Raw genomic sequence first — 13509 nt, 5'->3', positions numbered from 1 at the left:
CCACATGCTTGTCAGTTTTCCAAATACCCTGTTATTAATTTCTAATTTCATGCCACTTCAGAAAACATATTTGGTGTGATTTCATTCTTTTTAAACCTACCGAGACTCGTTTTATAGCCTACCATATAATTTACACTGGGGAATGCGCCATGCACATTTTAGAAGAATGTTCTATCCGCTTGTTGATGGCAGAATGTTCTAGAAATATTTGCTAGGACTGGTTTGGTATGTGTCCTGTTTCCCCGTGGATCTCATGTCTAATTGCTATTGTTGTTGTTATTTGATTTTCTATGCACATTTCATTTGTGTGTGTGAGGCAGAGGACAACCATTGGGAGCGGGTTCTCTCCTTCCACCGTGTGGGTCCCAGGGATCAAATTCAGTTCAGCAGCCATGGTGGCAAGCTCCTTTACATGCTGAGCCATCTTGACAGGCAGTGTTCTCCCTACCGCCCCCCCCCCCCACACACATACATGCACACACACTTGAGTTTTTAAATCCATTTTTACCACCCTTGTGTTTTTGTTTTGCTGAGTTTTTGAGACAGAATCTCACTGTAAACCAATCAGTCTTCATACTTACAGTAATCCTCCTGCTTCAGCCTCCCAGGTGCTGGTGCTGGGATTACTATAAAGTGAGAAAAGACACCTCTGGGCTCAAAGAAACCCTTAAATTCTGCTACCTTGTCTGTTGAGTCAAGGTCTTAAACTGTAGCCCAGAATATGCTTGAGCTGGCAACAATCCTCCTGCCTCAGCTCTCCGGTGTTAGGTTACAGGCATGGACCCCTATGCTGGTTTTCTCCCTCTCCTTGAAACTCAGTGTTCATTTGAATTTATTCTTTGATAATTTCATACCCACATTTAATGTGTTCTGATCAAACCCTGCCCCCCTCACCTCCCCACCCTTTCTTTGTTTGCTCTTTATTTGCTAATGACCCACTGAGTTTAATTCGGGTTCCTTGAATCTACACAGCCAACTTTCCAGTGTCTACACCACTGAAGGAGAATGGCCCTGCCCACAGCCAATGGCTCCTCCTGTGCTCTAGGACTTTTATTTTTCTTCACCCTCATTAACTATTCTGATCATCTGACTTAGCTGTTGGCTGACTTTAGTCTTGCGGAGTTTTTGTTTGTTTGTTTTAATTACACTTATTTATTTGTGTGTGTGTGTGTGTGTGAGACATGTTGCATGTGTGGCGGTCAGAGGACATCTTGCTGGAATCCGGTTCTCTCCTTCCACCATGTGGCTCCTGGGATCAGGCTAGGGTTGTCAGGGGACTCAGATGCCAGGCTTGATGGCAAACTCCTTCCCCCACAGTGCCAGCTCTCTGGCTCATAAGGTTTCATACCTGTGGGGCCTCTTGGAGATTTTATTTATTTCTCTTGCTGAGCACTTTAATACTGTTTCTGCTGGGTCTGGTTTAGGATTTCAAGCTTTACCCAAAGGCTCTGTTTGTTGAAATGCTTCTCTTTGATTCTGTCTCCTCGCTCTATGTCTCTCTGTTTCTCCGTGTTTCTGTCTGTCTGTCTCTCTCTGTCTCTCTGTCTTTCTCTGTCTCTCTGTCTTTCTCTCATCTTTTTGAGGCAGCTTCCCTGTGTAGCCCCAGACAACTAAAACTCACTCTATAGACCATGCTGGCCTCAAATTCACAGAGATCCACTTGCTTCTGCCTCCCAAGTGCTGGGCTCAAAGGTGTGCGCCATCAGGCCTTGCTCTTTGGTCTTTTTAAGACAGAGTTTCATTACATGGTCCAGAATGGTCTTGAATTTTACCATATAGCCTGGTCGGACTTGAACTTGTGACCACAACAATGAGAAACGACTACACTAAGCTACATAGTAAGGTTAAAGCGGGCCTGGGCTACATGAGGCCGGGTCTGAAAGCAACACACAACAAATATCAGTTTACATTTCTTCACATACATTCCAAAAGGAATGTAAGTTACTATGCATCAGATATTACACTTTAGAGTGTATGTATGTGTGTGTGCCTGTGTGTGTGTCTCTGTGTGTATGTCTGTGTGTGTATGCATATGCTTTTAAATTACGAGGGCCAGTGAGATGAGTTGGTGGGCAAAGGTGCTTGCTGATAACCGGAATTTGATCCCCGGGACCTACAGACTAGAAAAAGAACCGCCTCTTGCAAGTTGTCCTCTGACTTCACAAGTGTGCAGCACATGCCCACATACATACACATACATACACATACATACACACAAATAAACTAAAAGAGGTACTGAGCTGGGAGAGGGCTCAGTGGGTGAGGGCACTTGCTGCCGAAGCATGAAGACCAGAAGTCAAATCCCCATTATTCACATAAAAAGCCGGGTACTGTCTCATGGAACCCCAGTGTTTCTGGGGCAGAGACAGGAGGATCGCTGGGGCTTGCTGGCCTCTAGTCTGTCTCCAGGCTTAGTGAGAGGCCCTGTTCTCAAAGGAGTAAAGCAGAGACTGACAGAGCAGGACCAAGGATGCCATTCTCAAGCCATTGTCCATACGCGCATGTGCACACACAGCACACATGTGTGCACACATGTGTACACATGCACATGTAAAAAAGGCGAGGTAGTATTCTTTGTGGAAGGAGACATTAAGGAAAACATGTTTGCGTGATACTCACCTCATTGACCCAAAAAACTTTTTAGCAGTTGGAATAAAATGCTGTGTGAAATTTGTTTCAGTTTGTTTTGTTTTGTTGTGGGGGTGGGGCATCTTCAGAGATAGGGTTTTATACTCAGCCCAGGTTGACCTAAAAAAAAAATCTTCCTGCTTCTGCTTCCAGCATACTTGGTTTCAGGATGTGTGCCACCATGTCCAGTTTTGGCTTAAATTTCATAAAACCTAAACACAGATTAAATATTTCTGATGCTAGTGTATTTTTTGAACAGAGACAAACTCTAACCATGAACTAGGTGCCAAATGCTGAAGATTAGGAACATATGTATAAAATAAAGCAAAACCACTCATTTCTAATTTTTTACTTCTTTTTTTTATATATATCGTATTTGACAGGGTCTCACCATGTATCTCTGGCTGGCCTGAAACTTGCTCATGTAGACCAGCCTGGCCTTGAACTCATGGAGGTATGTGTCCTGAATGGTGGGATAAAAAGTTATGCTATCATGTCAAGCTCATTTCTGATTCTGTGTGCTGAATACATGCTAGAATAATACTTGGATATAATAGTTAGATATACTAAATCAATGTCACTCTAATCCTTTTAAAAAAAAAACACTGGATGGAGATTGAACGTAGGACCCCATTGCATGCTAGGCAAGCAGTGTATCGATCAGTGTTAACCTTAGCCTTTCCTTTTACATATTAACTAACGTACATGTTGAAGGTTTGTTTTTATTTATTGCTTAAACTTATTTATCTTTCTGTTTATGATTACTGTGAGGAGTGTGTGTGTATGTTGTGGCATGCGTGTAGTAGCGAGAGGACAACTTTCGGGAGCTGGTTCTCTCCTTCTGACATGGATTCCAGGGATGGACTCAACCCCCAGGTTTGCTTTTTACCTACTGAACCTCATCATCAATCCTAAAAGCTTAAAACTGTACATAATGGCTTATGCCTGCAAGCCCAGTACTTCAGAGGCTGAAGCAGAAGGATTGCTATAAGCTGAAGTCCATGTTGGGACTCCATAATGATAGCAGGCCAGCCTGATAGTGTGTGTGTGTGTGTGTGTGTGTCTGTGTGTGTGTGTCTGTGTGTATGTTGTATGTGTGTGTGTGTGTGATGTGCCATGCTGTGTATGTGCACCATGCTGTATGAGTGTGTGTGTGTGTGGTTTACCATGCTTTGTGTATGTGTGCCATGCTGTGTGCGTGTATGCATGTTCGTGCATGTGTGTATGCATGTTCATGCACGTGTGTATGCATGTGTGTGCATGTGTAGGTGCATGAGTGTGCATGTGTGTGTGCATGTGTGTGTCTGTGTGTGTGCCATGCCATACATGCCAGGCCAGAGGACAACTTTCAGAAGTTGGTTCCTTCCTTTTACTCTAGGGATTCCAGGGATTGAACTCAGATCATCAGTCTTAGTAGCAAACACTTCTAGCCACTGAACCATTTCTTCAGCCCAAATTTTAATCATAAATGCTACTATAACTAAAGTTGCAAATTTTATTAGCAAAACTTTAAATGTATTATTAGTACTTTTGTGGCACTGGAATTGGAATGTGGGCTTTGTACATGATAGACAAGTGCTCTACCACTGAGTCACACCCCCCAACCCCTCACTGGGGGATTCTAGGCAGGGGCTCTACCACTGAGCCACGCCCCCAACCTCTCACTGGGGGATTCTAGGCAGGGCTCTACCACTGAGCCACGCCCCCAGCCCCTCCCTAGGGGATTCCAGGCAGGGGTTCTACCACTGAGCCACACCCCCAGCCCCTCACTAGAGGAGTCTAGGCAGGGGCTCTACCGTTGAGCCACAGTCCTGGCTGCAGTCAATTAATCCTTTTGTCACATTCTGTGTCAAATTACTTTCACAGTAAAAAATTTAAAGATCATGCTAGAGAGATGGCTCAGCAGTTAAGAGCACCTGATGTTCTTCCAGAGGTCCTGAGTTCAATTCCCAGCAACCACATGGTGGCTCACAACCATCTGTAATGGAATCCGATGCCCTCTTCTGGTCTGTCTGAAGACAGCGACAGTGTATTCATATAAATAAAATAAATCTTAAGAAAAAAATTTAAAAATCAATTTGTTGCCTAAAAATTTAACCATTAATTATATGAATAAATAGACACATGTATTCATCTTTTATATCTGTCAAAGAAATGTTTAGCCTAATTTGAAAAAATTTAATTTTTTTCAAGAGAAATCAAGCCATGGCTCTAATGAGTTCCCATCCTTTGCTGCTGCATCTGGATGGACTGTGGAGTGACACCAAGAGATCTTGAGCTGTTCATTGCCGCTCAGGATTTTTCTTGCGTTAAGAGAGAATTGTTAAAATATTCGACAATCAAAGGCACCAAATGTCTTGGGATTTAGGTTTCTCACTACTACCACACAACAGATGAGGATATTGAACTTTTAGCACCCCAAGGAAAAGAGAGGTTGACTTAGATCTTAGAGATACAGGCTTAACATTTAATATTGAAATTGAATATTTTTCTTAATACAACAAACATTGTTTTGCACATTTTTCTTGAGATGAATCATTCTACGCAAGGTTTTAATCATACCCAGGCGAGCTCTCTAAGCCGATTACAGAGCTTAAAAGAAAAATCCGAAGAATTCTTTGTTGATCTTGATTAATCTAAGATTACGTCTTAATTGATGTGATGGTCCTTTAAATTCAATATTGGTGAATTGACACAAGAACGAATGATGTCATCTCACTTGGCCAGCACCAATTTGAGACTGATGATTTCAAGATCAAATCAACTCGGCTATAAAAGATGTTCCGGTGGGCCAGTGAGAGGGCTCTGCTGCTCAGTAAAGGCACTCGCAGCCAAGCTTGACTAACGATCTGAGTTCGATTCCCCAGCTCTGACATGGTGGGAGAAGATATCCAACTCTTAAAAGCTGGCCTCAGACCCCCACACAGCCACACCCACCCACCCAGATAAATCATCTAATGCTGAAAAATGAATTAACTGAATTTTGATACTTTTGGTCTTGTATTCTATGGACAAGCTTGTGGTGACTTAATTGAAGATTTTTTTTCCCCCTTGAGTAAAATATTTTTTCATCTTTTCCTCATAATCATCTAACAATTCCCATAACTAAAGTTATTAATTTTTTGTTGACCTCAAAATAAATTTTCTTTAAAAAAAACTCAGGTGTATGAGGCTGGGGAGGTGTCTTGGCATTTGTTGTTCTTGCAGAGGACCTCCAGGTTCAGTTCCCAGCACTGACATGATGGCTTCATGGTCAATTCTAACTCCAATTCCTGGGGATTTGATCCTTTCTTCTGACAAGCACAGGCACCAGGCAAACACGGGGTGCACAGACAAACATGCAAGAGAAACATGTACAGATGTGGTAGCTCATACCTAAAATCCTAGCACCTGGGAGTCGGATGCAGGTAAATTTCTGGAAACTAGAAGGTAGCCTTGACTTCAGAGTGTAATGTTGTCTCAACAAAACAAAAAACAAAACAAAATTTCCATGTTAGAAGGTTGAGGCTGGGTGTGGGATGCACACATTTAATCTCAGCCATCGGAAGGCCATCCAATCTCTGTGAGTTCAAGGCTGGCTTGGTCTACAAAATGCCGTTTTGAACAGCCATAACTGCACTGTGAGACTCTGTCTCAAAACAAAATAAACAAGCAACAAACAAATGTCGAAGTTCAGATCCCCCCATACAAACTGTTTTTATTGTTTTTAATATATACATACATTAATACGTGTTCTTAGATTTTTATTCTATTTTTGTGCATGTGCACATGCACGTGAATGCAGTGTTTGTAGAAGCCAGTAGGGGGCATTGGATTGCGTGGAGCAGAAGCTCTGAGGAACTATGGGTGCTTGGAGCCAAAATCATGTCTGTTACAAGAACAGCAAGTGCTCTTAACCCGTGAGCCCCAAAATTGTTTAGAACATTAATATATATATATATATATATATATATATATATATATATATATATATATATATATATATGTATATACATATATATATATCATTTTAGCTGAATAAATTTTCATTTCTATTTTTACTACTGAGAAAAACTTTTAACTCAATTTATTATATATTTTCCAAAAAAAAATGCCTTTTTATATTGTCTGGCTGGCTTTATTTATTTATTTATCAAATAAATAAATATTTACATTGGATGCATTGTAGAATTTGAAAGGTGCCTCCTTCAGTCTGCAGCACCAGGTCCTGTATCTCTGCTTGGACCTGTGACCATGGAATTCCCTTGTTACTGTTTTTTGTTTGTTTAATTTTTGTTTTATGTATACAGGTATCTTGCCTTCATATTTATCAGTGAACTACATGCATACAGTATCCTCACAGGCCAGAAGAGGGCATCAAATCCCCTCTAACTACAGTTACAGAGCATTGTGCACCGCCATGTTGGTGCTGGGAACTGAACCTGGGTCCTCTGGAAAAGCAGACCATGCTCTCAACTGCTGAGCCATCTCTCCAAGTGGGATAGTGATAGATCTCTGTCAGTAGAGTGCTTAGCTAGATGCATATAGTCCTGGCTTCCATCCCCAGTATCTCATAAACCAGGCATGGTGGTGCACGCCTGTCATCCCACCATTAGGAGTTGGAGGCAGAAGGACCAGGAGTTCAAGGTCATTTTCAGCTACATAGTGAAGTTGAGGCCAGTCTCAGCTACAGAGGACCTCTTTTCAAAATAAAGAAAGAATGTGGGCCCGGAGAAGATGGTGCAAAGGCTAGAGTACTAGCTACTGCTCCAGAGGATTGGGGTTCAATTACCAGTGCTCAGCTCACAGTGGCAGCTCCCGACTGTCTGTAACTCCAGTTCCAAGGGATCCAACACCCTCACACAGACATGCATGCCAGCAAAACATCAAATGCACATAAAATTAAATAAATTATCTTTTTAAAAAGCCAGGCAGTTGTGGCACACATCTTTAATCCCAGCACTTGGGAGGCAGAGACAGGGGGATCTCTGTGAGTCTGTGTGTTTCAGGACAGCCATGGCTACGCAGAGAAACCCTGTCTTGTAAACCAAAAGGAAAGAAAGAAAGAACAATCAAACACACGTTCTGTCACTGTGGCTGTGTTTCATCGACTATTCATGGTGCTGAGTGGTGCTGCTTTTTCTGACCACATGTTCTATACTGGAATTCCCAACCAGAACACTGAATTTTTTCTGCTTCTATTTAAGTTTTTTTTTCAAGACAGGGTTTCTCTGTCTAGTCCTGGCTATCCTGGAACTCACTCTGTAGACCAGGCTGGCCTTGAATTCAGAAATCTGCCTGCCTCTGCCTCCCAAGCGCTGGGATTAAAGGCGTGCGCCACCACTGCTTGATACTATTTAAGTTTTGACTTAATGAATTTGAGGTTCTGCTTTTAGGTATATTCATAATTAAATCTATGTTGTAAGGCCACCAAGATGATGTAGGGGTAATAGTACTTGGTGCTCAAGTGGCATGATTTGAGTTCAATCCCTACACCATATGTAAAGGAGAGAATCAACTCCACGAAATTGTCCTCTGATGGCCATGCTTGTGCCATGACATATATGTATCCTCCACACATGTCATAACCACTTACCCAATAATAAATAAATAAAAGTGCCATGTTGTTGTTTTTATTTCATATCATATTTTAATTAATTTTCAAAGACTTATTTTTATTTGTATATGTATGAGAGAGAGAAAGAGAGAGAGAGAAAGAGTGTGTGTGTGTGTGTGTGTGTGTGTGTGTGCTTGCTATAGTGTGAAAGTGGAGGTCAGAGGACAACTTGCAGGAATCACTTCTTTTTTTCCACCATGTAGGTTATAGGGATTCAACTCAAGTCATCAGGCTTGGAGCCAAGCACTTTTACCCACCGAGTCATTTTTGCTGGTCTCTTTATGTTGGTTTTTTATCATCACATAATATCCCTATTTATCCAAATTACAATTTCTTTCTCTGATACATGTTTTTTTCTGACAATAGTACAACTAAGTCATCTTTGTTTTGATTAATGTTCACATGACATACCTTTTTTAGTTCTTGAGTTATTTTAATTACTTTAAATGTATGCCCTTAAAAGAAAAGCTTGTCTAGTAGTCCTTGCCTTTTAAGTTGATGTGATTAGACCATTTACATTTGTTGCAATTGACAGGCTTAGCTTGAGTTTATTATTTTGTGTACTGTTTTCTGTTTGTATCACGTTTTTCTTTTATTTTTCATTCCTTAAGAATTTTTTATTACATTGTAGTGTGTGTGTGTGTGCGCGCGCACACATGGATGAAACTGTGTCTGCTCAGAGTGTGTATTAAAACATATGTGCTTGCTGTTCACTATATTGGATTGTATATGTGTGTATATATGTACAAAAGTACATATTTAAACATATATATACTATATACTAAGTATATGTATATATACATTATTATACACTATATGCACTGAATTTTTCACATTTGGTCTAGAATTACTATTTTATCAGTTCTAGTCACTGGTAGGTAACTCATTGCCATCTGAGCCCTTCCCCTCTTAAGTTCATTCATTCTTTCTTCCTTCCTCCCTTCTTCCCATCCTCCCTCCATCTCTCCCCATCCTCTCTCTTTCTTCTTTTGAGACCAAGTTTTTTCTATGTCATACTTCTAGCATGGGTTTTATCTAAACACTAACAACTTCCTTAGGATCTAAAGTAGTTCTAAAATCTTAGTTTGCAAACTATTAGATGGTGTTAAAATTTTTGCTTTCAACATTCATACATATTTAGATTTGGTGTGTGTGTGTGTGTGTGTGTGTGTGTGTGTGTGTGTTGGGGGACTGCATGTGTGCTCCACACCCATGTGGAGGTCAGAGGACAACTTTTTGCAGCTAGGCTGTCTCCTTCCACCTTATTTTTCAGGCATAGTCTCTCTTGTTATTTCATAGGCAAGCTTGCAAACCTTTCTCGTGACTTGTCTCCTGTCCGGCTGTAGGGGTGTTGGGGCTGGGGTTGCAGATGCAGGCATTGCCTTTGGCTTTTCTACTTGGTTTCCAGAGATGAAACTAGGGTCATCAGAGTAGCCCAGCAACTGCTTTTATCCACCGGTCCATCTCTCCAGCCCCTTGGTGTCATACATAATATTTTAACGAACCCAAGAGGAAAATCAAATAGACTCTATTTATCCATTTACTGATTAGGCCTCTAGTTTTGCTAGTTTATTCGTGAGGGCTCTAAATCCCCTGTGGCAATAGTTTTGGTTGTGTGTGAAAAAACTTCTCTTTTCATTTCTTTTAGTCAAATTCTGTTGCCAACGATATCCATGATTTTTTTAACCTCAAAATTTCATTATTTCACATTCATTTTTGAAAGATATTTTTATTAGATATAGAATTGTGGATTAACAACTATTATTCTTTCTTTCTTTCTTTCTTTCTTTCTTTCTTTCTTTCTCTCTCTCTTCCTTTCTATTTTGCAGTGCTGGGAATCGAACCTAGGGCCTCATGCATGCTACACAATTGCCCTACCACTGAGCTAAGTTCTGATAGTTCCTTCAACATGAAGACATGTTATGTTTACCTCTGACCCTCATAGCTTTAGATGATAGATAACTAGTCATTTAAATAACTACAACCTTTTATATGACTTGTAATTTTCCTCTAGCTGCTTCAAGACATTTCCTTTGACTTTGGCCTGATTATAACCTGTCAGTACCAACTCCTACAGGCCCCCACTGACCTCACCCTCAGCAGCATAGTGTGTTCACTGGCACATAACACACAATAAATACATGTAATAAAATTAATTAATTAGTTAGCTTATTATTTTCAGTGTATCTCTGGCTAGCCTGGAACTTATTATGTAGACCAGGCTTGCCTCTGCCTCCTGAGTGTTGTGTGACACTGCTCCTAGGAAGATGCAAACAAATTTCTACTCAGTCTACATATGAAACCAACAACAGACCAAAATAAGGATACCACTAAAGTCCAACTTGGTGTGACAGTGGGTTTTGTTGAAGCTACTTACAGGAAAATGGGTGAGGTCCTACTTAAAGAAACAAAATAGGATTTTTTGTTTGTTCATGTGTTTGTTTTCTGCAATGAGTTTGCCGTCAGAACGCAGGTGTGAAAGCCACCGCTAATTCAAAGAAGAAATGGCGAAGGAGAAGACTCACAGCAACACCATCGTAACTGGACACAGAGATTCCGGACTCACAGCAACACCGTCGTAACTGGACACGGAGACTCCGGACTCGCAGCAACACCGTCGGAATTGGACTCGTAGATTCCAGACTCACAGCAACACCGTGGGAATTGGACACGGAGATTCCGGACTCACAGCAACACCATCGTAACTGGACACGGAGATTCCGGACTCACAGCAACACAGTCGGAATTGGGCACGTAGATTCCAGCAAGTCCACCACAATCGGCCACCTGATCTACAAATGCGGTGGAATCGACAAACGAACCATTGAAGAGTTTGGGAAGGAGGCTGCTGAGCTGGGAAAAGACTCCTTCAAGTACACCTGGGTCTTGGACAAACTGAAAGCTGAGTGTGAGCATGGTATCACTATTGACATCTCCCTGTGGAAATTTGAGACCAGCAAATACTATGTGACTATCATTGATGCCCCAGGACACAGAGACTTCATCAAAAACATGATTACAGGCACATCCCGGGCTGGCTGTGCTGTCCTGATTGTTGCTGCTGGTGTTGGTGAATTTGAAGCTGGTATCTCCAAGAACGGGCAGACCCGGGAACATGCTCTTCTGGCTTACACCCTGGGTGTGAAACAGCTAGTTGTCGATGTCAACAAAATGAATTCCACCGAGCCACCTTACAGTCAGAAGAGATACGAGGAAATCGTTAAGGAAGCCAGCACTGACATTAAGAAAATTGGCTACAAACCTGACACAGTAGCATTTGTGCCAATTTCTGGTTGGAATGGTGACAACATGCTGGAGCCAAGTGCTAACATGCCTTGGTTCAAGGGATGGAAAGTCACTTGCAAAGATGGCAGTGCCAGTGGCACCACATTGCTGGAAGCTTTGGACTGTGTCCTGCCACCAACTCATCCAACCGACAAACTTCTGCAACTGCCTCTCTAGGATGTCTATAAAACTAGGGGTATTGGCACTGTCCCCGTGGGCCAAGTGGAGACTGGTGTTCTCAAACCTATCATGCTCCAGTCAATGTAACAACTGAAGTCAAGTCTGTTGAAATGCAGCATGAAGCTTTGACTGAAGCTCTTCCTGGGGACAATGTGGGCCTCAATGTAAAGAACATGTCTGTCAAAGATGTTAGACGAGGCAATGTTGCTGGTGAGCAACCAATGGAAGCAGCTGGCTTCACTGCTCAGGTGATTGTCCTAAACCATCCAGGCCAAATTAGTGCTGGCTATGCTCCTGTTCTGGATTGTCAGACAGCTCGCATAGCATGCAAGTTTGCTGAGCTTAAAGTAAAGATCGACCATTGTTCTGGTAAGAAGCTGGAAGATGGCCCCACATTCTTGAAGTCTGGTGATGCTGCCATTGTTGATATGGTCTCTTGCAAGCTCGTGTGTGTTGAGAGCATCTCTGACTATCCTCCACTTGGTCGTTTTCCTGTTCATGACATGAGGCAGACAGTTGCTGTGGGTGTCATCAAAGCTGTGGACAAGAAGGCTGCTAGAGTCGGGCAATGGTGGTGCATGCCTTAAATCCTAGCACTTGAGAGGCAGAGACAGGCAGATTTCTGAGTTCAAGGCCAGCCTGGTCTACACAGAGACAGGTCTTGGTCCTGGTCTTCCAGGGCAGCCAGGGCCACACAGAGAAACCCTGTCTCAAAAAAACAAAAGAAGAAGAAGAAGAAGAAGAAGAAGAAGAAGAAGAAGAAGAAGAAGAAGAAGAAGAAGAAGAAGAAGAAGAAGGCGGCAGTGAGTGGCTGCTGGAGCTGGCAAAGTCACCAAGTCTGCCCAGAAAGCTCAGAAGGCTAAATGAATAGTATCCCTAACACCCGCCACCCCAGTCTTAATCAGTGGTGGAAGAACGGTCTCAGAACTGTTTGTCTCAATTGGCCATTTAAGTTTAATAGTAAAAGACTGGTTAATGATAACAATGCATCGTAAAACCTTCCGAAGGAAAGAATGTTTTGTGGACCATTTTGTGTGTGTGTGTGTGTGTGTGTGTGTGTGTGTGGCAGATTTAAGTTATTAGTTTTCAAAATCAGTACTTCTAAATGGAAACAACTTGACCAAAAATCTGTCACAGAATTTTGAGACCCATTAAAACAAGTTTAATGAGGAGAAAAAAAGAAAAGAAAAGAAACAAAATAGGACTCAAAGACAACAGTATCACCAAAGTCCACTCCAACATGCCGGACAGCTCTCAGCAGCTGGAAATCTGGGGCACACCATAGCCTGCAAGCAGCTCACCAGGTCGGAGAGTGGCCTTTTCAGCCAACTCTGCTAGCATGAGCCTCTTCTAGGCATCTCCACTTGCCTGAGAGTGTCTCTCAACAGTTCTTATAGATGATATATATGAACAGACAGGAAGGAGCCTAGAGAATCTGGTCAGTTTCGGGGACTTCCTGAAGCTATCTGAGTTGTCCTAAGAAGCTTTCCTATATCGTGGAAGGTTTCACTTTCCCTTAGAACATCCTGTTGCCTTACATCTGTGTAAACATTCTGTGTCTTAATGAGCTTCCCACCATAATGGAAGGTTTTAATCTTGGAAGAAAATGTTCCGTAACACCCAGTGCTGAGATGAAAGGCATGTGCCACCACACCCCGCATAGCAGATTTTTTTTTCTTTAAAGATTTAGATCCTCTTGAGTTTACTGAGTCTGATTTTGTGGGCCAAAATATAGTTATGTTTCCATGGTGAAATTTCCATTTACACATTAACTCTTCTACTGTTATTAGATGTGTGGCTCCATAAATGTTCACCAGGCC

The 13509-nt window shown here is 41.9% G+C and overlaps 1 pseudogene across 1 annotated transcript; it reads left to right on the top strand.

Annotated features, from left to right (window-relative positions):
* Positions 1-10607: 10607 nt before the first annotated feature.
* On the top strand, positions 10608-12691 carry LOC116104666 (annotated as a pseudogene). Its single transcript, XR_004123946.1, has 3 exons — positions 10608-10611; positions 10776-12249; positions 12494-12691. The product of XR_004123946.1 is annotated as an elongation factor 1-alpha 1 pseudogene (transcript).
* The last annotated feature ends 818 nt before the right edge of the window (positions 12692-13509 follow it).

Source organism: Mastomys coucha, unplaced genomic scaffold (assembly GCF_008632895.1).
Source record: "Mastomys coucha isolate ucsf_1 unplaced genomic scaffold, UCSF_Mcou_1 pScaffold22, whole genome shotgun sequence".
Classification (NCBI taxonomy): domain Eukaryota; kingdom Metazoa; phylum Chordata; class Mammalia; order Rodentia; family Muridae; genus Mastomys; species Mastomys coucha.
This window is presented reverse-complemented; position numbering and strand designations above follow the sequence as displayed.